The sequence below is a fragment of the Bubalus bubalis genome, chromosome 21, assembly GCF_019923935.1.
Source record: "Bubalus bubalis isolate 160015118507 breed Murrah chromosome 21, NDDB_SH_1, whole genome shotgun sequence".
NCBI lineage: Eukaryota > Metazoa > Chordata > Mammalia > Artiodactyla > Bovidae > Bubalus > Bubalus bubalis.
The window spans coordinates 47,184,222-47,207,608 of NC_059177.1; the positions used below are offsets into that span (position 1 = coordinate 47,184,222).

The following is a 23,387-nucleotide window of genomic DNA, read 5'->3' on the forward strand; positions in this document are numbered from 1 at the left end:
AAAGTATAACATGTAGTTGTCGAATCTGGGTATAATAAAAGGCAATTGGAGGAGGTTTCTCACATACTGAAAGGAGAAAAATTGCAAACAGCTCTGAATGGGCTCTAAGCTACATGACGCCAGGGGAACTGAGGGAGGCACAAACGGACACGTGGGATCCTAGGGCATGGAGTGACTTCAAAGAGCCAGCAAGTACCCCATCAACCCTGTACTGCTCTCTGCTCAGTGGAAAACAACTCGTTCACAACAAACCCTGCATTCCGTAACATCTCACCTGAGTCCACTGAAACGTTATCAACTTCAGTGGACAATGAAAACAGTTTTCCATTTCATGTAAGAATCTGTCGTTCTAGAAGCCTAGTACTAAGGGACTAAATAACACTCACTATTATAAAAGTTAATTTAACAAGTCTACTGGTAGAAACCACCAGACTGTCACAAGTGACTAGAAATCTGACAACTCACATGTGAAAGAAGCCTACCTGTTGCAGATAAAGTCAAAGTTGCTCAGTTGTGTCCAACTCTTGAGACCCCCATGGAACTATATAGTCCATGGTATTCTCCAGGCCAGAATACTGGAGTGGGTAGCCCTTCCCTTCTCAAGGGGATCTTCCCAACCCAGTGATCAAACCCAGTCATCGAACCCAGGTCTCCCGCATTGCAGTGGGATTCTTTACCATCTGAGCCACCAGGGAAGTCCAAGAATACTGGAGTGGGTAGCCTATCCCTTCTCCAGGGGACGTTCCTGACCCAGAAAACGAACCAGGGTCTCCTACATTGCAGGCAGATACTTTACCAGCTGAGCTATCAGGGAAGCCAAAGGGAGATTTTAAAAGTGCTGGGAGAAAAAAACCACATATATTGTGCTACCCTTTGGATGCAAAAGAAGAGAAAATAAGGAAACCTTAACTGAAGGTTAAAGCACAAAGGGATGGAGACAAGGGACTAGAGGGCATCAAGTACGAGTGACACTAAGTGTACCTTTTTCTATAATCTAACTTTTAGAATCATGCTAATATTTTACACATTAAATTCTTAATTAAATCAACAAAGATAAGATGGAGAGAAAACACCCTTAAAGTAGAAGTGAAATAAATGAATCTGATTGTTCTTCAAATGAGCGTCATAACCACCCTGAAGGAGAGAGACACAACTAGCTCAAGTAGTTTATGAACATTTGCTGTATGCTTTTATCATCTGGGTAGGGCTGGGATGCGGGTGGAACCACAGACAAATGCTGAACTCTTTTTAGTAAGCTTGTTTGTTTGCTGTGAGTGATATGGATGAAACCTTGCTGAAACGATATCAGATATATTATAGGATTTGGCATCCGGTCCCATCACTTCATGGCAAATAGATGGGGAAACAATGGAAACAGTAACAGACTTTATGTTACTGAAGCACTGAAGATGGTGACTGCAGCCATGAAATTAAAAGATGCTTGCTGCTTGGAAGAAAAGCTATGTCCAACCTAGACAGCATATTAAAAAGCAGAGACATCACTTTACCAGCAAAGGTCCATAGTCAAAGCTATGGTTTTTTTCCAGTAGGCATGTATGAACGTGAGAGTTGGATTATAAAGAAAGCTGAGTGCCAAAGAATTGATGCTTTTGAACTGTGGTGTGGGAGAACACTCTTGAGAGTCCCTTGGACTGCAAGGAGATCCAACCAGTCCATCCTAAAGGAAATCAGTCCTGAATATTCATTGGAAGGACTGATGCTGAAGCTCCAATACTTTGCCCACCTTATGCGAAGAACTGACTCCTTGGAAAAGACTCTGATGCTGGGAAAGATCGAAGGCTGGAGGAGAAGGGGACAACAGAGGATGAGATGGTTGGATGGCATCACCGACTTGATGGATACAAGTTTGAGCAAGCTCCGGGAGTTGGTGATGGGCAGGGAAGCCTGGTGTGCTGCAGTCCATGGGGTGGCAAAGAACTGGACACGACTAAGTGACTGAATTGAACTGAGGATTTCACAAATGAGTTAATGTGTCAATGCACTTGGGAGCCAAGGTTCTCCCTGTGGAAGGAGGGACACAGAAAGATGGGAGAGGGACAGTTAGAAAGAACCCTTTGGGGATGGACTGCAACTAGGATGCTGACGTGAATTCATGATTTCTAAAGATGTACACATATGACTATATGTATGTAAATGTATTTACCTCCTAGCTCTGTCTGAAAGACCTAGAAACAAAGACATTGCCACTGCTGGTAGCTATGAGCACACCTGGCATCCAGATCTTGGTCTCTAATACTATTTCCCATATAAAGATCAGTAGACTTTTGAGAAATGGCTGATGCCAGGGATGAGGCAGGACAGATAACAGGACCAGGAAGATAAGAAAGTGCTAAAAAAAAAAAAAAAATGAAAACAAAAGCAAAATGTGATGGGATATGAGAAGCCACTGGCCAAATCTGGTATAATCTGAGCCCCTGAATAACTAAAAACAGTAAAGAACTTTTTTAATATTAAAAAACCAGTCCACACCCCTTACAGATAAATTAAAAAGCAGACGCAATATTAATAATAAGTGATTTTGAGTAAAAGATATCTGGATTGTTTACTAAGCTGTTCTTCTTCTTGCAACTTTTCTTGTATGTTTGAAATCACTTCCAAGAAAAATCTGTTGAAGTATTTGGAAAACGTAATCATTCTGAAAGTGAAAGTGAAGTCGCTCTGTTGTGTCCGACTCTTTGCGACTCCATGGACTGTAGCCTACCAGGTTCCTCCATCCACGGGATTTTCCAGGCAAGAGTACTGGAGTGGGTTGCCATTTCCTTCTCCAGATAATCATTCTAATCAACTGCAAATTTACGTTGTTTTACATTCATTTCCGCTTACCAGGTAGACTATATATAGGCTTACTCCCTGGTGGCTCAGAAGGTTAAGAATCCACCTGCAATGCAGGAGACCTGGGTTTGATCCCTGGGTTGGGAAGATCCCCTGGAGAAGGGAACAACTACCCACTCGAGTACTCTTGCCTGGACAAGTCCATGGACAAAGGAGCCTGGCGGGCTACAATAGGCCATGGGGTCACAAAGTCAGATACGACTGAGCAACTTTCACTTTCACAGGTTTACTGCAGGAATGGACAATACTGTCCATTTCTTTCTTTCTACATCTCTCTCTCCTCCATGCAGCGCCTGCCTCAAGCAGGCATGCAGGTAGAATAAGACAACACACAGCAAAACGAGCCCTATTCCTTAAGAGGCCAAAATGCACCAGGACAGAAAGCCCACGGTTCCTGGGATTGTCCAGACGCCCAAGAAAAGTGTGTCCCATAAGGAGCAATCTCCCTGCCAGCTGGACCTGACAACTGCCACGGGTCTCACTGTGGCCCGTGTGCGCACACCTTTCCCACCCACGGTGGCAGCTGGGGGGGCTGCAGCCAGAGCATTTCCCTGGGGTCTGTCTCCCTCCTGGCAGGCGCCATCCGTGCACTCCGGGACTCCAGCCTGGTGTCATCCTGCTCAGAAGGCCTCGGGGCCGCCCACTGCTGTCCTCAGGCATCCAGGCCAAACACCCAGGTCCAGCACTCAGGGCTTTTCAGCCCTCTCCCACCTGCTATTCCAGCTTTATCTCCACTTCTCACAGATGTACACCTTGTACTGTGGCTACACTCTTCTCTGCTCCCCCAACCCTGGGAGCCTTTGTCCACAGAGCTCCATCCACCTGAGCAGCCTTTGCCCATTCTGAATTCTAGCTCCCTTGTCAAGACCCAGCCTTCCCTGGTTACCCCAGCCAAAGAGCTCTCCCCTCCTCGAGAGCCCTCCCCACACTGAGTACCAGCCACGGATATGAGTGCACACCCTCCACCTGCCAGCCTCCTCCGAGGTGTCCTTAACAGAGCCCCACACAGTCCTCACACCTCATCCTCACTGGAGAGTGTGGACGGCGAGGGAAGGCTGGTGTCACTCTCTCTATACAGAAACTGAGGACGGGGAGGCCGGTTAGACAAGCCCATCCAGCTACTGAATCCACCCTCCTAAGGACCTCAACGTGGGCCACAGGAGGCAAAGGAGGAAGAGAGTAAGTATATGAAGGGATTAGGATAGAAGTCAGCTTATAGTCAGGCCAGGAAAGGGCCTATATTCTTGCCTAGAGAATCCTTATTGACAGAGGAGCCTGGGCAGGCTACAGTCCAAAGGGTCACAGGGTCGGACACGACTGAATTAACTTTGCACACACACACACATAGTCAGTCCAAGGAAGTGAAGTCACTCAGTCGTGTCCGACTCTTTGCAACCCCATGGACTGTAGCCTACCAAGCTCCTCCATCCATGGAATTTTCCAGGCAAGAGTACTGGAGTGGGTTGCCATTTCCTTCTCCAAGGGGATCTTTCCGACCCAGGGATTGAACCTGGGTCTCCTGCATCACAGGCAGATGCTTTACCATCTGAGCCACCAGGGGAGCCCCTATTGTCAGTCCAAGAAGGGCCTTAAATCCCAAACTGAGAGCTGTGCTTCCCTGTAGGCAACAGGGAGCCAACAGAAGGTCTGACTGAAGAGAGTCGCCATCAGCTTTGTTTTACAGGAGTGATGGGTTAAGATGAGCTCGTGTAAGGAGAAATTCTGGTGAGGAGGTCAGAAGACAAGGAGTAAACCCTGGGTGATGGACTAGATTTAACATCAATAGGAATGCGAGTAAAAGAATTACTTTTACCTGGAAGTAAAGGGGTGGAAGGGTGACCTCCACCCCTTCCACGTGGTCTCCTGGGGCTGGCACATCCACCATTGTCTTCTCAGCTACTATGGACCTTCCTGTGGGGCCAAGTGATGTACCACCTGCCAGGTGAACATTCCCTGCCTAAGTGTATAGGCAAAAAAGGCAAGCAGGAGGCCAGATGGAGAAGAGATGCCACAGAGGAGCCATATCCCTGGCCCTCATCCTCTGGAAGGCTCTGGAAGCAGACCTGCTGTGTGCCCCCAGGGAGAAGGTGGACACTGCAGAAGACTGCTTTCAGCACAACAGAAGGGAAAATTCTCTAATAATCCAAGTCTACCAAAAATGGTAGAGCTTCCCTGGTGGCTTAGAGGGTAAAGCATCTGCCTGGGATGCAGGAGACCCAGGTTCGATCCCTGGGTCAGGAAGATCCCCTGGAGAAGGAAATGGCAACCCACTCTAGTACTCTTGCCTGGAAAATCCCACGGACGGAGGAGCCTGGTAGGCTATAGTCCATGGGGCTGCAAAGAGTCGGACACGACTGAGCGACTTCACTTCACCAAAAATGGAGCAGGAAGCCTTGGAAGCAGCACCTTCCTTGAGGGGTACAAACAGGGACCTCTGATAGAAGGACTAACCCCTTGGAGGAGAAGCCAGTGCACAGGATATGGTGAAGACCCTGCCATCTGTCTTCCCCAGGCCCCGTACCTCATCGCCCTCACGTGCCCTGCGCTATATTTGATCACAGCTGTAACTCACATCTCCCCAGCCTCCTGAATGGCTCAGAGGGCTGTAGGACACCCCACTGCTTCATTTTCTGCTCCTTCCCCTGGGCAGTGGCCTAGTACCCTGGCAGCCAAGAAGCAGAAAGGCTGAGAGTGATTATTAGAAACGGCCGTGAAGGGTGCTGACTGCAGAGCCCCTGTGGTGCTCACACAGGCAAAGACCTTCAGACGGAGCGCCACCAAGGACAAGCCTGGGCCCCCGCTGCCCCTCACTCATGATCGTGCTGGCCCTGGATGCCAGCCTTCCTCCAGCAGCTCCAGGGTGTGTGCCGGCACGGCTGGGGGCAGACTTGGTTTCCAATGGGGGAGTCCAGCAGGCCACGGCCTCTTCTCTGGCAGCAACACTGCCAACACCCTCAGTATCAGGATGTGGATCTGGAGCCCCTGGAGTGGCTTTACAGTCACTGTCCACAGGCCCCATGGTCTCCCGGTGGCGCTCGCAGCACCAGGAATTTCACTTGCATTTCACAAAGGCCCAAAGTGAGGCTCCACAAGGTGATCCCACGTCACACGCCAGGTAAACGCTCTGAACCAGGCTTCAACTCAGGCCTCTATTCACAGGATTCGTGGTCCCTCAGCCTCCTGGCTCAGGAGACGTGTAGGCTGGACACTTACTGGTTGGACCAGCGAGGGAGGGGGCAGGATGGAAAGCACCATTTACACTCATATCTTGATTTTGTTTCAGAGCCCCAACTCGGGCTTCCAGAAGGGTGCTCGTCTCCCCACGTGCTGTCCTTGACACTCCAGAACGAGCTAGTCATTCTCCAGGATCCCCTACATAACTCCCAGCCAGGAGTCGGGCACACACTCCTCACTCTGCACACAGCTCCTGAACCCTGACAGTGCCCAGGATTTACAGGCCTGGGAGCCCTAGCTTAGTCAACACGCCCAGAAGGCGAACACTTGGCCTGAAGCAAACTACCACCCTGGAATGGCAGCATAGGCCACACCAGTGCAGAGGGACGATGCACAGTCCGCTCTGGAATTTGTTATTTCTCAAATGCCCCATGAAATACATGCGCCACTGAAAATCATGTTGATTTAGAGATGGAGTTGTTTTTTTTCTTGGGTTGTAATACTATTTGTTTTAACCAAACCCACACAAATAAAATTTCGACAAGCTAAATGCTTTGAAATTTATACACGTAGCACAGAGAAAACACACACAGACAAGCATGAAAACCTTCAGTGAGCGAGGCCAATGGAGTCACCATGACTCAGATTTCTATTTAAAAAAAAATAAAGGACTCAGAAATTCATTAAAAACTAAAACAAACTCCCCACAAAAAGGCAAAGTGGAGGGGGAAGTTGAAGAAGTCACTGATTTTTATCAGCAGAGGCTAGTGCTCTTTAGACCTAAATTATTTCCCCTACACAGAAACACAGAGGAAATAAAACAGAATGAAAGGGTAGTCTGGTTCAAAAAATATTCTGTTTAATTTTTTGGAAAGCATGCAATTTCAGTTTGTGTTTGAGGAAACTGGGCGTTTTATTTTTAAAAATCAACAATAGTGTGCGATGTTTCACACACATAAAATTTTTTAATTATTGACACTGGTTTAGTTCAAAGTTCATCCAAATCATTGGCTCTGTTCCAGTTTTTCCTCAACTGCAGAAAGGCAGGAGCAGTCAAAACGTGTTCTTTCTGCATGAAATAAATAGGCCAGAACGGGGGGCGGGCTTTGGACTGCAGCACCCCATCTCTAAGATCGGATCCCTTGCAGGTAACACCCATGGAGGGTAAAGAGGGCTATCGGGTGACAGCGCTCCTCAACGCAAGTTAGGCACTGGCCACCAAGAGGTGGAGGGAACCGCCGGCAGGCCAAAGGGACAAGAGCGTCTGGACGGCCCTTGTTTACACAGCAAGGATGTCAGGAAAAACGTGTAACAAGCACACTTCCAATCACCCAACTACATTATGACTATTCTTTGGGAGTGCACTCCTGAAACAACCCCCACGGGGAATCCTTATGTAAAGGGATCCTGGACCGTCTCATCTTCCTGTTTGCAAAGATTTGGGAATATTAAGAGATTTTTCTCAAAGCAATCCTCCCCTTTTCATGTCCTTGGCTGCTTTTATTGACATCAACGTCCATGAAGATATGTTATATAGAATAGAGTTAACATCTTTGGGGAGATGAACCATTTTAAAGGGGTGTTTCCTAGCTTTTAATGACTAGGGTGAGTTATTTGCTGTGAACAGCAGGTGGGCCACCTGAACATACCCAAGCTCGAGGCAGGATGGCATTTACACTGCCCCAGAGGAAGAAGCTGGGTATGGATGGAGGGAACAAGTGCGTGGTCTGTCTGCCCTTTTCTCTTTCTCCTGGTCCTTTTTGACCACTCCCTGGCTTGAACCCTGTGCTCCAGCCATCCTTAAATTCCCTCATTTTCTCAAAGGCATTGTTCAGCTCCAGGCTGTGCTCTAAGTGAGGCTCAACCCAACTGCTTCTCCAGATGTCAAACCACTCGGCTGGGTCAGCCTACAGAAACATTTCTCCCATTTGCCCTGCAATTTGGTAATCTATATTCTCTCTGTAAGAGAGCCTATAAGCTCTGCGATGGAGGGGCTGTATCTGTCTCATCCCTGTATATTGGTTCCTTATCACAAATCCTGGCCATTAGTAGTTGCTCAACAAGAACAGGCTGAATTTAATGCATGGTTTTATAGGCTCAGGTCTTACATTAATGATGACCATGTCAAACACTTGGGTTGTGGGCTCCGCATGGGATGTGCTGTGTGTGTGCTCAGTGGCTCAGTCCTGTCCAACTCTTCTGCGACTCCATGGACTGTAGCCCACCAGGTGCCTCTGTCCCTGGGATTACCCCGACAGGGATACTGGAGTGGGTTGCCATTTCCTCCTCCATACCTGACCACCAATCCTCGAGTAATTTTTTCTGTCACCTGAAACTGCACCCGTTGTTGTCACAAACAAAGTACCAAAAAACTGAGCCAACCAGAGTCCCAAACAAGTTTAAGAGGTCATCCATGGGAATAAAGTATCTCAGAATGAAATACATTCCTTTCACCACATTCCCCTGTCTGAGGACAGAAGAGCTGTTATTTCTTTGAAGAGTCAGCTTCCATGGCTACCAAAGACATTTCCCCAAATGATAAGAATCCACGAGGGCTGCAAACTAAAAGTCACAGACTTCTTGTTTCAGCTTGTTTCCATAAAAAAACATGCTTTAAGAGGTGTTCTTCAAAAACACAGGCCTCTTGCCTGACATCATCTTCTCCCTGTGAAATGCATCAATCAAGGGAGCCCTGACAACATCACATCTTCTCATGATGGCTTCAAATACTGCTCCTTAAGAAGTCACTGAGAAGCACACCTTGTTAGACTTGTCAGATTTTGGTTTAAAAAAAAAAGTGAGAAAAACATGTACCAGAAGTATGATTTGGGAGGGTGGCAAAGTCCTTCAAAAATCATCACATGGGAAGAGACCAGCAAGCCCAGGGCCTGTCTTGCTTCTGCATCAAAAGAGTCTGCTGCTAAGGGCCTGGCTAAAGAGCCTGTGGAGGACAGAGGGCTGTACCACCTATGCAAAGGGCAGCTGGGGGATCTGCCGAGGAATGAGCCCCAGGAAGAAGCTGGAACTGAGCCCACCAGCTGGGACGTCCTCAAAGCAATCCCGGTAGGAACTCCAGTCCAGGTCCCACTCACATCAAAGGCAGACCACCTGGAGAGAGGCACTAAAGGAGATGAGGCCCCTTTCCTCCCATCCTGAACGGCAGGATGGGCGAAGCACCCTTTCTGAACCATCGGACTTACTTGAGAACAAGGGGAAAGCATCCTATTACTGGGGTGACTTCAGGACTCAGAGATTGCCTCCCCCAGTAACAGGATCCCAAAGACTTCTTGAGCTAGAATGGAATTTGTTCACAGCAGTTTTAAGAGGAAGAACAAACCAGTTTCTCTGAAGTCTCCATATTCCCCAATTCCCCTTAACTTTGAGAAATTAATTTGGGGCAAGAGACAGAAACTGGAAGGGCATGAGGAAAGGAACACCTTGGGACGTACCAGCACAGAGCCAGTCTGCTAGATGGGATCCCGGAAGGGCACCCCTCACCACACACAGAAAGAGCCTCCAGTGATGAGAAAGCAGCCTGGGCTCTGGAGTCAAGCCGATTCAGATCTCAGCCCCAGCTTCCTCGGAATTCCTTCCTTACCAGCTGTGGAAGAAAAACAAACCCTCTCCGAGCTTTGCTTCCCTCACCTATAAAATGAAGGCAAAAAACACTGTACTTAAGTCCTTGAGAAGACTGAATGAAATCAACTATATAAAGCACCTAGCCCAGTGTTAGGCACAGATGTGTATAGAACTGATATAGTGACAACAATAAGAAGAAATAAAGAAAAAAATCTCTCACATGATCCATACTCCAGAGTTGACAAAGCCACAGATCTCTCTTCATCTGAGAGACACTGACCCACAACCATCTTCCATGTGGTGTCCTGGACTCCCAACTTCTCACCTCCTCCCCGACCCCACGCCCCTGCCACAGCCCCCAGCCTCAGAGCTCTCCTCATTCCACTCCACCCAGAGAGGCACTTGGCCTTCCAGGGCCAGCCCACCTCATCATCTTACTGCTCAAACACTTCAACAGCTCCCACGAATTAAAAACAAAACCCTGACTCCTTCACTGGGCACCCCTAGCTACCCATCGGCTCTTCTGCCCTCCATTCCCAGCCAGCACAGAGCGCCCGGCAGCCCCACTGGCCAACTCACTGGCCTCGGAAGCACGTTCTGCCCTAGGTCCTGCTCCCTCACCACTTCCAGGATCAGGGATGCGTCCTTCTTTCTTGACATCGTTTAGTCAGTTCAGTTGCTCAGTCGTGTCTGACTCTTCACAACCCAATGAACTGCAGCACTCCAGGCCTCCCTGTCCATCACCAACTCCAGAAGTTCACCCAAACCCATGCCAATGACTCAGTGATGCCATCCAGCCATCTCATCCTCTGTTGTCCCCTTCTCCTCCTGCCTTCAATCTTTCCCAGCATCAGGGTCTTCTCAAATGAGTCAGCTCTTCGCATCAGGTGGCCAAAGTATTGGGAGTTTCAGCTTCAACATCAGTCCTTCCAATGAACACCCAGGACTTATCTCCTTTAGGATGGACTGGTTGGATCTCCTTGCAGTCCAAGGGACTCTCAAGAGTCTTCTCCAACACCACAGTTCAAAAGCATCAATTCTTCAGCGCTCAACTTTCTTTATAGTCCAACTTTCACATCCATACATGACTAATGGAAATACCATAGCCTTGACTAGACAGACCTTTGTTGACAAATATCTCTGCTTTTTAATATGCTGTCTAGGTTCTTCATAACTTTTCTTCCAAGGAGTAATCGTCTCTTAATTTCATGGCTGCAATCACCATCTATAGTGATTTTGGAGCCCCCCAAAATAAAGTCTGACACTGTTTCCCCATCTATTTGCCATGAAGTGATGGGACCGGATGCCATGATCTTAGTTTTCTGAATGTTGAGTTTTAAGCCAACTTTTTCACCTTCCTCTTTCACGTTCATCAAGAGGCTCTTTAATTCTTCTTCACTTTCTGCCATAAGGGTGGTGTCATCTGCATATCTGAGGTTATTGATATTTTTCCCGGCTATCTTGATTCCAGTTTGTGCTTCTTACAGCCCAGAGTTTCTCATGATGTACTCTGCATAGAAGTTAAATAAGCAGGGTGACAATATGCAGTACTCCTTTTCCTATTTGGAACCAGTCTGTTGTTCCATGTCCAGTTCTAACTGTTGCTTCCTGACCTGCATATAGGTTTCTCAAGAGGCAGGTCAGGTGGCCTGGTATTCCCATTTCTTGAAGAATTTTCCACAGTTTATTGTGATCCACACAGTCAGAGGCTTTGGCATAGTCAATAAAGCAGAAATAGATGTTTTTCTGGAACTCTCTTGCTTTTTTGATGATCCATCAGATGTTGGCAGTTTGATCTCCGGTTCCTCTGCCTTTTCTAAAACCAGCTTGAACATCAGGAAGTTCACAGTTCACGTACTGCTGAAGCCTGGCTTGGAGAATTTTGAGCATTACTTTACTAGCGTGTGAGATGAGTGCAATTGTGTGGTAGTTTGAGCATTCTTTGGCATTGCCTTTCTTTGGGATTGGAATGAAAACTGACCTTTTCCAGTCCTGTGGCCACTGCTGAGTTTTCCAAATTTGCTGGCATATTGAGTGCAGCACTTTCACAGTATCATCTTCCAGGATTTGAAATAGCTCAACTGGAATTCCATCACCTCCACTAGCTTTGTTCATAGTGAGGCTTCCTAAAGCCCACTTGACTTCACATTCCAGGATGTCTGGCTCTAGGTGAGTGATCACACCAAAGTGGTTATCTGGGTCTTGAAGATCTTTTTTGTACAGTTCTTCTGTGTATTCTTGCCACCTCTTCTTAATATCTTCTGCTTCTGTTAGGTCCATACCATTTCTATCTTTTATTGAGCTCATCTTTGCATGAAATGTTCCCTTGGTATCTCTAATTTTCTTGACGACATCTCTAGTCTTTCCCATTCTATTGTTTTCCTCTATTCCTTTGCATTGATCAGTGAGGAAGGCTTTCTTGTCTCTCCTTGCTATTCTTTGGAACTCTGCATTCAAATGGGTATATCTTTCCTTTTCTCCTTTGCTTTTCACTTCCTTTTCACAGCTATTTGTAAGGCCTCCTCAGACAGCCATTTTGCTTTTTTGCATTTCCTTTTCTTGAGGATGGTCTTGATCCCTGTCTCCTGTACAATGTCACAAACCTCTGTCCATAGTTCATCAGGCACTCTATCAGATCCAGTCCCTTAAATCTATTTCTCACTTCCACTGTATAATCATAAGGGATTTGATTTAGGTCATAGCTGAATGGTCTAGTGGTTTTCCCCACTTTCTTCAATTTAAGTCTGAATTTCTCAATAAGGAGTTCATGATCTGAGCCACAGTTAGCTCCCAGTCTTGTTTTTGCTGACTGTATAGAGCTTCTCCATCTTTGGCTAGCCTTTGCTCCGATGCGCCATCTGAGCATGGCATCTCAGGGAGCCCTCTCCGACCTGTGAGGCCTCCACTGTCTCCCCAGGCACACTGGTCAGTACAGATGGTGCCAAAGTACCCTGGACTGAGAGCTGGAGGGGACAGGGCGCAGATGCTGGGATCCATGCCTGGAGTGCCCTGGAGTTCCTCCCCATGCCTCCGCAAGCCTGTCTGTAAGGAACAGCATACGATTGAAGACAGGCGGGCTTCCGGGGACAGCGCACCTGGGCAGGCAGTGCGCCATCAGCCACTGGATTAGAGTCCTTCAGACGCAGCGAAAGGTGTCCAGATTCAGCAGCCGAAAAGCCCCAAACTCTTGGATGCTATGAAGGTGCCAGCAGATAACTTAAACCAAGATTTATTTTAAAGCAGAATTTCAAGGGAATGATCTAGTTCTGGGTGGATTAATATTTGATCCCTGAATCCAAAACAAACTCTATGACAATCAGACTTAGAGAAATTAGGTTAGAGCTTCAAGTGCCACTCCAAGTCCTAGAAAGACGTGAGGCCCTGGAGACAAGAGCTTGCAAGTGAATGTTCAGACTGCAAATATAAATAAGAAGTCTTTTCAAACTCACACAGAACAGCCTCTGAGCTAGCCAATACTGAGCACACCTCACATTTGTAAAGGTCTTTACAGTTCACGAGGTCCCTTCCCATCCATTTCCCTCCTTGGCTCTCAGAACAGCACTGTAAGAAAAACGACATGGCAAAATGGGGCCACTGACTTTCGGAGGTGAGAAGACCCTGGCTTGCAGAAGTGAAACATACTGAGCAAAGGCACATCACCAGGAAACAAGGCACCAGGACAAGGGCCAAGGCTCTGAGCTCTGAACTTAAGTTCTTTCCACTGCAACATGTGGAAACCAATTATCACAGCAACCAGGAATCCCCTGGGCCAAAGGAGGCACTGCAGGTGCGGCCGCACTCAGAAGCCCCAGGCACAGCACTGCACAGCCCTCAGCTGTGGGCACACCCGCTGGACCTACCAACACCCTTGGGCTGTCCCTGCAGAGACTGAAGCTTCTAGTACACATCTCAGGCCAGGTGAGCCTAGACCACCGTCCCAGATCAAGTAATCTCCATTGGCCAAGGATGCTCTCCCACAGGAAACCCTCACCACCACTAAGCCTCTGCTGATGCCAGCAGTCGCCTGGCAAAGCACAAGGGACATGTTGGAGGGACAATCCCCATCCGCCAGTGCATTGTCATCCCCGATATCCTCTGAACTTCCCCATCACTGGCTCAGCTTCCTCTCACTCATCAACCCTTCCCGGTGCCCCGCCCCTGGAACTGCTACTCCAGAGGGCACATTCTCCTGTACCCTCAACCATCTCAAAGGGACCCTCTTCCTTCTCCTTGCTTTGATGGAAACCTGGGTCACCCTCAAGCTTACCACTTTGCTTCCCATCTAGCCCTTTCCAGACCCTACCTCCCTTGGGGTCTCAAGGTGGAGTTTATGGCCTTCTTGCTTTTCTGTTCCTCTTCACATCTAGAAAAATACTTGGTTATCCTGCTGCAAAAGCCAAACAAACAAGAAGTCCTGCTCCTCTGAGGACAGCACCGTAGGATATGTGGCCTTCTCCCCTTTCTCTGTGTATCTTCTACTTGCCCCCTGGACTGAAGTCTCAGGCTCCCAGATCCCAGGCTTCCTCCCCATCCCAACTACTGCCATCTTCCTAGGGGACTCCAGTAGCCCTTGGTTACCCCATCAAGCCCTGGCTTTTTAATCCCTTGACATATTAACCTCCATTATTATCAATCCCCAAGTCTTACCAGTCCTAACCATGAATTCAAGCTTTCTGTTCTCTAACCACAACCTTCTCTCAGACAAGCTGACCTGTCTCACTACTCCCACTGGAAACAATACTAACCTCTTTGGAATGTCCAGTCTACTGTGGGCGTGCTCAGTCACTTCAGTCACTGCTGGCTCTTTGTGAACCCATGGACTGCAGCCCGCCAGGCTCCTCTGTCCATGGGATTATCCTGGCAAGAAGACTTGAGTGGGTTGCCATTTCCTGCTCCAGGGGAATCTTCCCAACCCAGGGATCGAACCCGCATCTCCTGTGGCTCCTGAATTGGTTGGTGCCAATTGGTTGGTGCCCAAAGAGCCACCTGGGATTTATTCCCATCCAGTCCACTGAGCACCTCCCTTTTTCTCTCAATCTCTTAGGCCTCCCCTCCCATCCTAATCTACCTTAGACTTTACAATCCATCAGCGATGCATTCAGTGATGTTCTTACTGGTATACTAAACTTTCTTGCATCCTTTGATCATACACAGAGAGAAAAACCCTCGCCCCAGAAGAGCTCAAACACTCCCTTTCTCCATACCTAGGTAAGAGCAGTCAAACATGGCTACAGAAAGTCATACAATGGGATAGACCGGCATCGGTATAGATTCATCATCACCGGCTTCAAACAAGACCCCAATGCTACCAAACATCTACCTCAGTTCTCTGGTCCACTCACTCCCCAACGCCCTGCAACCACTCTCTTGAGCCTTTTCTACTCTCCAGACATGACTCTGCCACCTACCCCCTGCCTCTGCTTCAACCCTGCCTCCTGCTTCAGAAACACCAGGAACTAAGGTGAAATACCCCCAGCTTCCTAAGACCAAACAAACGGGTATTTGCCCCACATTCTCTTCCTTTCTTCTCATTACCAAAAAACCTCCTCTTCTTAATCCTACCTGTTTTCTGACAGTCTAAGAAAGTAAGTTTTCCAATCCTCCCATTTTTTGAGGTTTTCTTTAATTACCTTCAGCAAAGCTTTCTGTAGAAGTGATCTGGTACATCCTTCATTAGATTTATTCTTAGGATCTTGATTTTTTTTTTTTAGGCTATTTGTTCATCCTCCGTGTCTCTGATTAACATTTTGGACATGTGGAATACTGTTATTAATGACTCTTTTTCATGTCCTTTTCTGCTAATTCTAACATCTGCGTGAGTTCTGGATCCTTTTCAACTGATTGATTAGATCTTCTAATTATGGGTCACAGTTATCTGCTTCTTTGCATGCCTTGTAACTTGATCCCAGACATTTTACCTTGTTGGATGCTAGATATTTTTGTATTTCTACACATGCTCCAGCGCTTTGTTCTGGGGTACGTAAGTTGGACCACACTGATTGATCATTTCAGGTCTTGCTTTAACAATCTGTCAGGTCAGTCTGAACACTACTAAATCTAGGGCTAGCAATTCCATCGCTGAGGCAAATCCTTTCTGAGTATTCTACTCTGTGTCCTGTGAATTGTGAGTTTTTCCAGTATGGCTGGTGAGAACAGGCAATATTCCTGGCCCTATGCGAGCACTGAACACCATCCTTTCTAATCCATTCCAATTTCTTTCCCCAGCTTCCTCACACACACACACGTTCTGCATACTTAAGGGGGAACATCTGGAATTCTCTGTGAAATTCTCTCCTCTGCAGAACTCTGTCCTGGGTTCTTCAGCCACCATAGTATTTGCAGACTCTTTGCTTCATCTTCTAAACCCAGGGAGACCACAGGGCTCTGCCTGGGCTTCCTGCTCTTCTGCTGTGGCCCAGGGATTCTCTTAAGCCAGTAAACTGGGACAATCATGAAGCTCATTGAGTTTTTTTCATGATTCTCGGGGATCACTATCCTTCATTGCCTGATATCCAGTGTCTTTAAAAACCATTGTTTTACATATATTGTCTGTTTTGGGGTTTGATTTTGTTGTTTCAGGTGGGAGGGTAAATCTGGTAACTGTTACTCCATCTTGACCAGAAGCAGAAGACTTTTAATTCTATTTTAATGGTGTTTTCAAATCAATTTTATCAAGATGCAAGTCACGAACAATAAAATGCACACAATTTAAGTTTATGGCTTGGCTAATGTTGACAGCATGTAAACACCACCACAATCAAGATATAAACATTTACAACACCTCTCAGAAAGTTCTCTCATTGCCTTTCCCCATCAACTCATCCTCCTCCCACTCTAGAAAATGATTTAATTTCTGTATTATAGATTAATTTTGCCTATTCCAGAACTTCATCATGTTATTTTACAACTGGCCTCTTTTCCTTATCAATATGTTTTTGATGATAATACTGTAATAGTACTGCAATCCTTTTTACTGCTACTGAACAGTATTCCAAAATCTAAATATACCACAATTTCCTCTTTTATGCTACCTACTGATAGACCTTTGGTTTTTTTTCCGATTTTAAGTTACTAAAAACAATGCTCGATGAATGCTGGCATACAAGTTATTTTGTGGACAGAAGGCTTTCATTTCTTTTCAGTAAACAACTAGAAAGGAGCTGCTGAGTTATATCTGTTTAATTTTAGGAGAACTTTGACAAGCTTTTCTGAAGTGGTTGTACCATTTCATGTTTCTATGAGAAATGCGTGAGCATTATCAGTTGCTCTATACCATTGCCAACACTTGATACTGTTTTTCTCTTTTATTTTTAACTCTTCTATATATGTAGTAGAGGCATGCTCAGTCATGTCCGACTCTGTGACACTATGTGCTGTAGCCTGCCAAGCTTCTCTGTCCATGGGATTTTCCTGGCAAAAATACTGGAGTCAGTTGACATTTCCTTCTCCAGGGAATCTTTCCAACCCAGGGACAGAACCCGTGTCTCCTGCATTGCAGGCAGATTCTTTACTGCTGAGCCACCAGGGAAGCTGATATATGTAGTAGAATTTCACCGCATTTTTAGCCTTCATTTCCCAGATGACTAATAATATTAAACATCTTTATATGTACATTGGCTATTTGTGTGTGTGTGTGTGTGTGTGTGTGTGTGTATATATATATATATATTTTTTTTTTTTGCAAAGAATCTGTTCAAGTCTTTTGCCAATTTCAATTGGGTTATCTTATCATTTGTTAAGAGTTCTTGTATGTTCTCTATACAAACTCTTTGTCAGATATATGTGTTGTACATATTTTCTCCTATTGCATGCTTTTCTTTCCAATTTCTTATTTATGAAATGCAGAGATATTTTTAGAAAATATTTATATTTTAGCTTTTTAGTTAGATCTGAGTGTTGAAGAATTGATGCTTTTGAATTGTGGTGTTGGAGAACACTCTTGAGAGTCCCTTGGACTGCAAGGAGATCCAACCAGTCCATCCTAAAGAAAATCAGTCCTGAATATTCATTCGAAGGACTGATGCTGAAGCTGAAGCTCCAATACTTTGGCCACCTGATGTGAAGAATTGACTCACTGGAAAAGATCCTGATGCTGGGAAAGACCGAAGACAGGAAGAGAAGGGGACGACAGAGGATGAGATGCTTGGATGGCATCACTGACTCGATATACATGAGTTTGAGTAAGCTCTGGGAATTGGCAATGGACAGGGAAGCCTGGCGTGCTGCAGTCCATGGGGTTGCAAAGAATTGGACACAACTAAGTACTGTCTGGGGAGGCCTTAGAAATAGCTGTGAAAAGAAGAGAAGCGAAAAGCAAAGGAGAAAAGGAAAGATATAAGCATCTGAATGCAGAGTTCCAAAAAATAGCAAGAAGAGATAAGAAACCCTTCCTCATCAATCAATGCAAAGAAATAGAGGAAAACAATAGAATGGGAAAGACTAGAGATCTCTTCAAGAAAAATAAGAAATACCAAGGGAACATTTCATGCAAAGATGGGCTCAATAAAGGACACAAATGGTATGGACCTAACAGAAGCAGAAGATATTAAGAAGAGGTGGCAAGAATACACAGAAGAACTGTACAAAAAAGATCTTCAAGACCAAGATAATCACGATGGTGTGATCACTCACCTAGAGCCAGACATCCTGGAATGTGAAGTCAAGTGGGCCTTAGAAAGCATCACTACGAACAAAGCTAGTGGAGGTGATGTAATTCCAGTTGAGCTATTTCAAATCCTGAAAGATGATGCTGTGAAAGTGCTGCATTCAATCGGCAGCGGCCACAAGACTGGAAAAGGTCAGTTTTCATTCCAATCCCAAAGAAAGGCAATGCCAAAGAATGCTCAAACTACCACACAATTGCACTCATCTCACATGCTAGTAAAGTAATGCTCAAAATTCTCCAAGCCAGGCTTCAGCAATATGTGAACCGTGAACTTCCAGATGTTCAAGCTGGTTTTAGAAAAGGCAGAGGAACCAGAGATCAAATTGCCAACATCCGCTGGATCATTGAAAAAGCAAGAGAGTTCCAGAAAAACATCTATTTCTGCTTTATTGACTATGCCAAAACCTTTGACTGTGTGGATCACAATAAACTGTGGAAAATTCTGAAAGAGATGGGAATACCAGACCACCTGACCTGCCTCTTGAGAAACCTATATGCAGGTCAGGAAGCAACAGTTAGAACTGGACATGGAACAACAGACTGGTTCCAAATAGGAAAAGGAGTACGTCAAGGCTGTATATTGTCACCCTGCTTATTTAACTTCTATGCAGAGTACATCATGAGAAACGCTGGGCTGGAAGAAGCACAAACTGGAATCAAGATAGCCGGGAGAAATATCAATAACCTCAGATATGCAGATGACACCACCCTTATGGCAGAAAGTGAAGAGGAACTACAAAGCCTCTTGATGAAGGTGAAAGTGGAGATGAAAAAGTTGGCTTAAAAGTCAACATTCAGAAAACGAAGATCATGGCATCTGGTCCTATCACTTCATGGAAAATAGATGGGAAACAGTGGAAACAGTGTCAGACTTTATTTTGGGGGGCTCCAAAATCACTGCAGATGGTGACTGCAGCCAGGAAATTAAAAGACGCTTACTCCTTGGAAGGAAAGTTATGACCAACCTAGATAGCATATTCAAAAGCAGAGACATTACTTTACCAACAAAGGTCCATTTAGTCAAGGCTATGGTTTTTCCAGTAGTCATGTATGGATGTGAGAGTTGGACTGTGAAGAAAGCTGAGCGCCGAAGAATTGATGCTTTTGAACTGTGGTGTTGGAGAAGACTCTTGAGAGTCCCTTGGACTGCAAGGAGATCCAACCAGTCCATTCTGAAGATCAGCCCTGGGATTTCTTTGGAAGGAATGATGCTAAAGCTGAAACTCCAGTACTTTGGCCACCTCATGCAAAGAGCTGACTCATTGGAAAAGACTCTGATGCTGGGAGGGATTGGGAGCAGGAGGAGAAGGGGATGACAGAGGATGAGATGGCTGGATGGCATCACTGACTCGATGGACTTGAGTCTGAGTGAACTCCAGGAGTTGGTGATGGACAGGGAGGCCTGGCATGCTGCGATTCATGGGGTCGCAAAGAGTTGGACATGACTGAGCTACTGAACTGAAGTGTCTGAACTGAACTGATGATCCATTTCAAGTTAGTGCTTGTGTTAAGTGTCAATGTTCTTTTTTTTAACAGATTCCTAGTTTTTCCAGCATTTCGCTGAAAAAAATTATCCTTTCTCCACTGAATTATTTAACATTTTTGTCAAAAAACAACTGACCATATATACATATTTCTGGATTTTATATTCCATTCAATTGTTCTATATATCTATCTCATGCCAAAATGACAGTGTATTTACTACAGCTTTATGGAAGTCTTGAAATCAGGTTGTATAAGTCTTTCAGCTTTGTTCTTTGTCAAGATTGTTTTAGTTATTATAGGTCCTTCACAATAATATATAAATACTAGAATCATCAATTTCTTTTTTTAAAAAAGGCCATTAGTATTTATGAATGGGACATCACTGAATAAATAGATACATCTGATGACTGCATGATAAATTCAACATCTTAACACTACTGAATCTTCCAATTCATGATCATGGGCCATTATCATTTACTTAGATCATCTTTAATTTGACCAGTCAGTATTTTGTAGTCTTCAGTGTAGAGGTCTTCCATAACTTCTCTTACCCTTACTCCTAAGTATTTTTAAATGTGTTAATGCTATTGAAAATCTTATTTTCTCAAAGTTCATTTTTTACATTATTGGAGCTTGTATATGGGAATAAGACTGACTTTTGTACTCTGACTTTATACCCTGAGACCTTGTTATAGCCACTTATTAATTCTAATAGGTTTTCAGGCAGTTTCTTGGGAACTTCTAAATAGATAATCATATTTTCTGTGAAGAGAAATACTTTTTACTTTCTTTCTAGTCTTTCTTTTATATCCTCTACTTGCCTTACTGTACTGACCTACTGGTAAAGCTGAGCAAAAGAGGTGAGAGACGAGAGACTACTTTGTTCCTAATCTTACAAGAAAGCATTCGGCCTTTCACCATTAAGTATGGTGTCAGTTATAGTTTCTGTGTTTTCTGTAGACAATCTTATTCAGGTTGAGGAAGTTGCCTTATATTCCTAGTTTGCTGAGAGTTTTTATCATGAACGGTTATAGAATATTGTCGGCGGCATTTTCTGCATTTATTGAGATGATCATATGATTTTTCTCCTTCATTCTGTCAATACAGTAAATTATACCGCTTGATTTTCCAATGATGAACTGATCTGTGTTTCTAACATAAACTTCATTTGATCATGAGGTATTATTCTTTTAATTATTGCTAGATTCAATTTGTTAATATTTGAGAATTTTACATCTGTATTAATGAAGGATATTGTTCTTTTCTTATGTCTTTTGTGTTTGGTATTGAAGTTATTCTGGCCTCATAAAAATGAGTTAGAGAATGTCCCCTCCTATACATTCTAAAAGTTTTTCTAGGAATGGAATGTTATTCTTTTCTTGTAAGTTGTTTGACAGAGTTCACTCGACATTATCCAGGCCTCTGGTTTTGAGAGAAGGTCTGTGATTCAGAATTCCATTTGAAAAGCAAATACAGGGCCCTTCAGTTTTTTTCTTTCTCTTTGAGTTAGTTTGATAAGCTGTGTTTTTCAAGGAATATGTCCATTGCTCCTAAATTATTGAATTTACTGTCATAAAACTGTTTATCCTAGTCTCTCATTATTTTAATGTCTATAGTATTTGTGTTGACATCCCCTCCATCATTTCTGATACTGATTGATTTTTTTAATTAATCTTGCTAAAGATTTATTAATTTTATCAAGCTTTTCGAAGAGTCCACTCTTATCTTTGTTAACTTTACCCATTACTTGAGTTTTCTGTTTTACTGACTTCTCTCATTTCTCTTTTACTTTCCTTGGATTTAATTTGCTTTCCTTTTCTAGATTCTTAGATGGGAATATAGACCATTGAATTGAAAGGCATTTAGAGCTATAAATTTCTAAGCACTGCTTTAGATGGATAATGCACATTTTGATTTGCTGTATTTTCATTATCATTTTTTATTTTTTTATTGAAGAATAATTGCTTTACAGAATTTTGCTGTTTCTGTCAAACCTCAACATGAATCAGCCATAGGTATACATATATCCCCTCCCTTTTGAACCTCCCTCCCATCTGCCTCCCCATCCCACTCCTCTAGGTTGACACAGAGCCCCTGTTTGAGTTTCCTGAGCCATACAGCAAATTCCCATTGGCTGTCTACTTTACACATGGTGATGTCAGTTTCATGTTACTCTCTCCATGCATCTCACCCTCTCCTCCCCTCTCCCCATGTCCACAAGTCTGTTCTGTCTGTTTCTCCATTGCTGCCCTGCAAATAAATTCTTCAGAACCATTTTTCTAGATTCCGGATATGTGTGCCAGAATGAAATAGACCTTAAAATAAAGAAGATTACGAGAGATAACGAAGGACACTACATAATGATCAAGGGATCAGTCCAAGAGGAAGACATAACAATTGTAAATATCTATGAACCCAATATACGAGCACCTCAATACATAAGACAAACACTAACAGACATAAAAGGAGAAATTGACAGTAACGCAGTAATAACAGACTTTAACACCCCACTCACACCAATGGACATATCATCAAAACAGAAAATTGATAAGGAAACACAAGTCTTAAGTGATATATTAGATGAGATGGATCTCGTTGATATCTTCAGGACATTCCATCCAAATGCAGAAGAATACACCTTCTTCTCAAGTGCACATGGATCATTCACTTTAAAACATCCCTTATTTTCACTGTAATATTTTTCTTTAAATTATAAGTTATTTGAGATGTTTTATTTCATTATCAAGAATCTAAAGAATTCTAGAGAGAATTCTAAATAGCTACTATTACTAGTTTATATTTTTAATCAATTGCTGTTAGAAAAAAACATACTTTTCAAGATTTTAATCTTTTGAGCACTTTTTTTAAACAGCGCAGACGTAGCCTATCTTGGTGCCCCTGAACAGAATGTGTTTTCTGCTGTTACTGGATGTAAGTACCAATTAAGGTCAGTTTCATTGGTAGTGTTCAGATGTTATCTATGTTTAGTTTTTTTCATCTCCATGTTCTTCAATTATCAAAATGGAACTATAAATTTTTTATCTGTGTTGGCGTATTTACTGATTTCTCTACTTAATTTTGCTATTGGTTTTTCGTTCGTCCCACGTTCTTCATTCCTTCTCTGCCTTATCTGTCATCTCTCAATTTGTTTGTATTGATGGCCCCACCCCATCTTGATTATAATGTTTTCCTGCTTCTTTTCATGGCCCATAACTTTTAATGATTTGGGGGAACACTTGGGAAATGTCTGAGTTTTGGGGTCTTCCTTTAATGGGTGTCGACTTGTTTTGGCAGGTGTTTAGTTGGCCACTTGTCCTGATCCTCCTGAAGCTTGTCTGTAAGATTCACTGGGGCAGGTCTAGAGTGGCTTTTACTCCAGGGGTAAGGTAACCCCAGCCCTAATGCCTGGTGTTTCTGAGGTTTCACTTGAATGTCCAATGTATTCATCAAGTTCAATCTAGTCTAGCTGATCAGAATCCCTCTGGTGTCCAACACCGAGACTTCCAGCAGCTCACAGCTTTGTAGTAGCTGCTCTCTGTCACACTTCAGTAGGTCCAATTGGCACACAGCAGCTTAGTATATGGTCAAAGATTTCAGAGACTCCTTTTCAGATATCCTGAGTCCCTGCTCT

The 23,387-nt window shown here is 44.3% G+C and overlaps 1 protein-coding gene and 1 non-coding gene across 4 annotated transcripts in view; one reads left to right on the plus strand and one right to left on the minus strand.

Moving 5' to 3' along the window:
* Window positions 1-23,387, minus strand: part of CACNA1D (calcium voltage-gated channel subunit alpha1 D) — a 345,516-nt gene that overhangs the window by 111,265 nt on the left and 210,864 nt on the right. The gene's annotated exons all lie outside the window — the stretch shown is intronic.
* Window positions 5,023-5,095, plus strand: TRNAP-GGG. Its single transcript has one exon. It is a non-coding gene; the product is annotated as a tRNA-Pro (tRNA).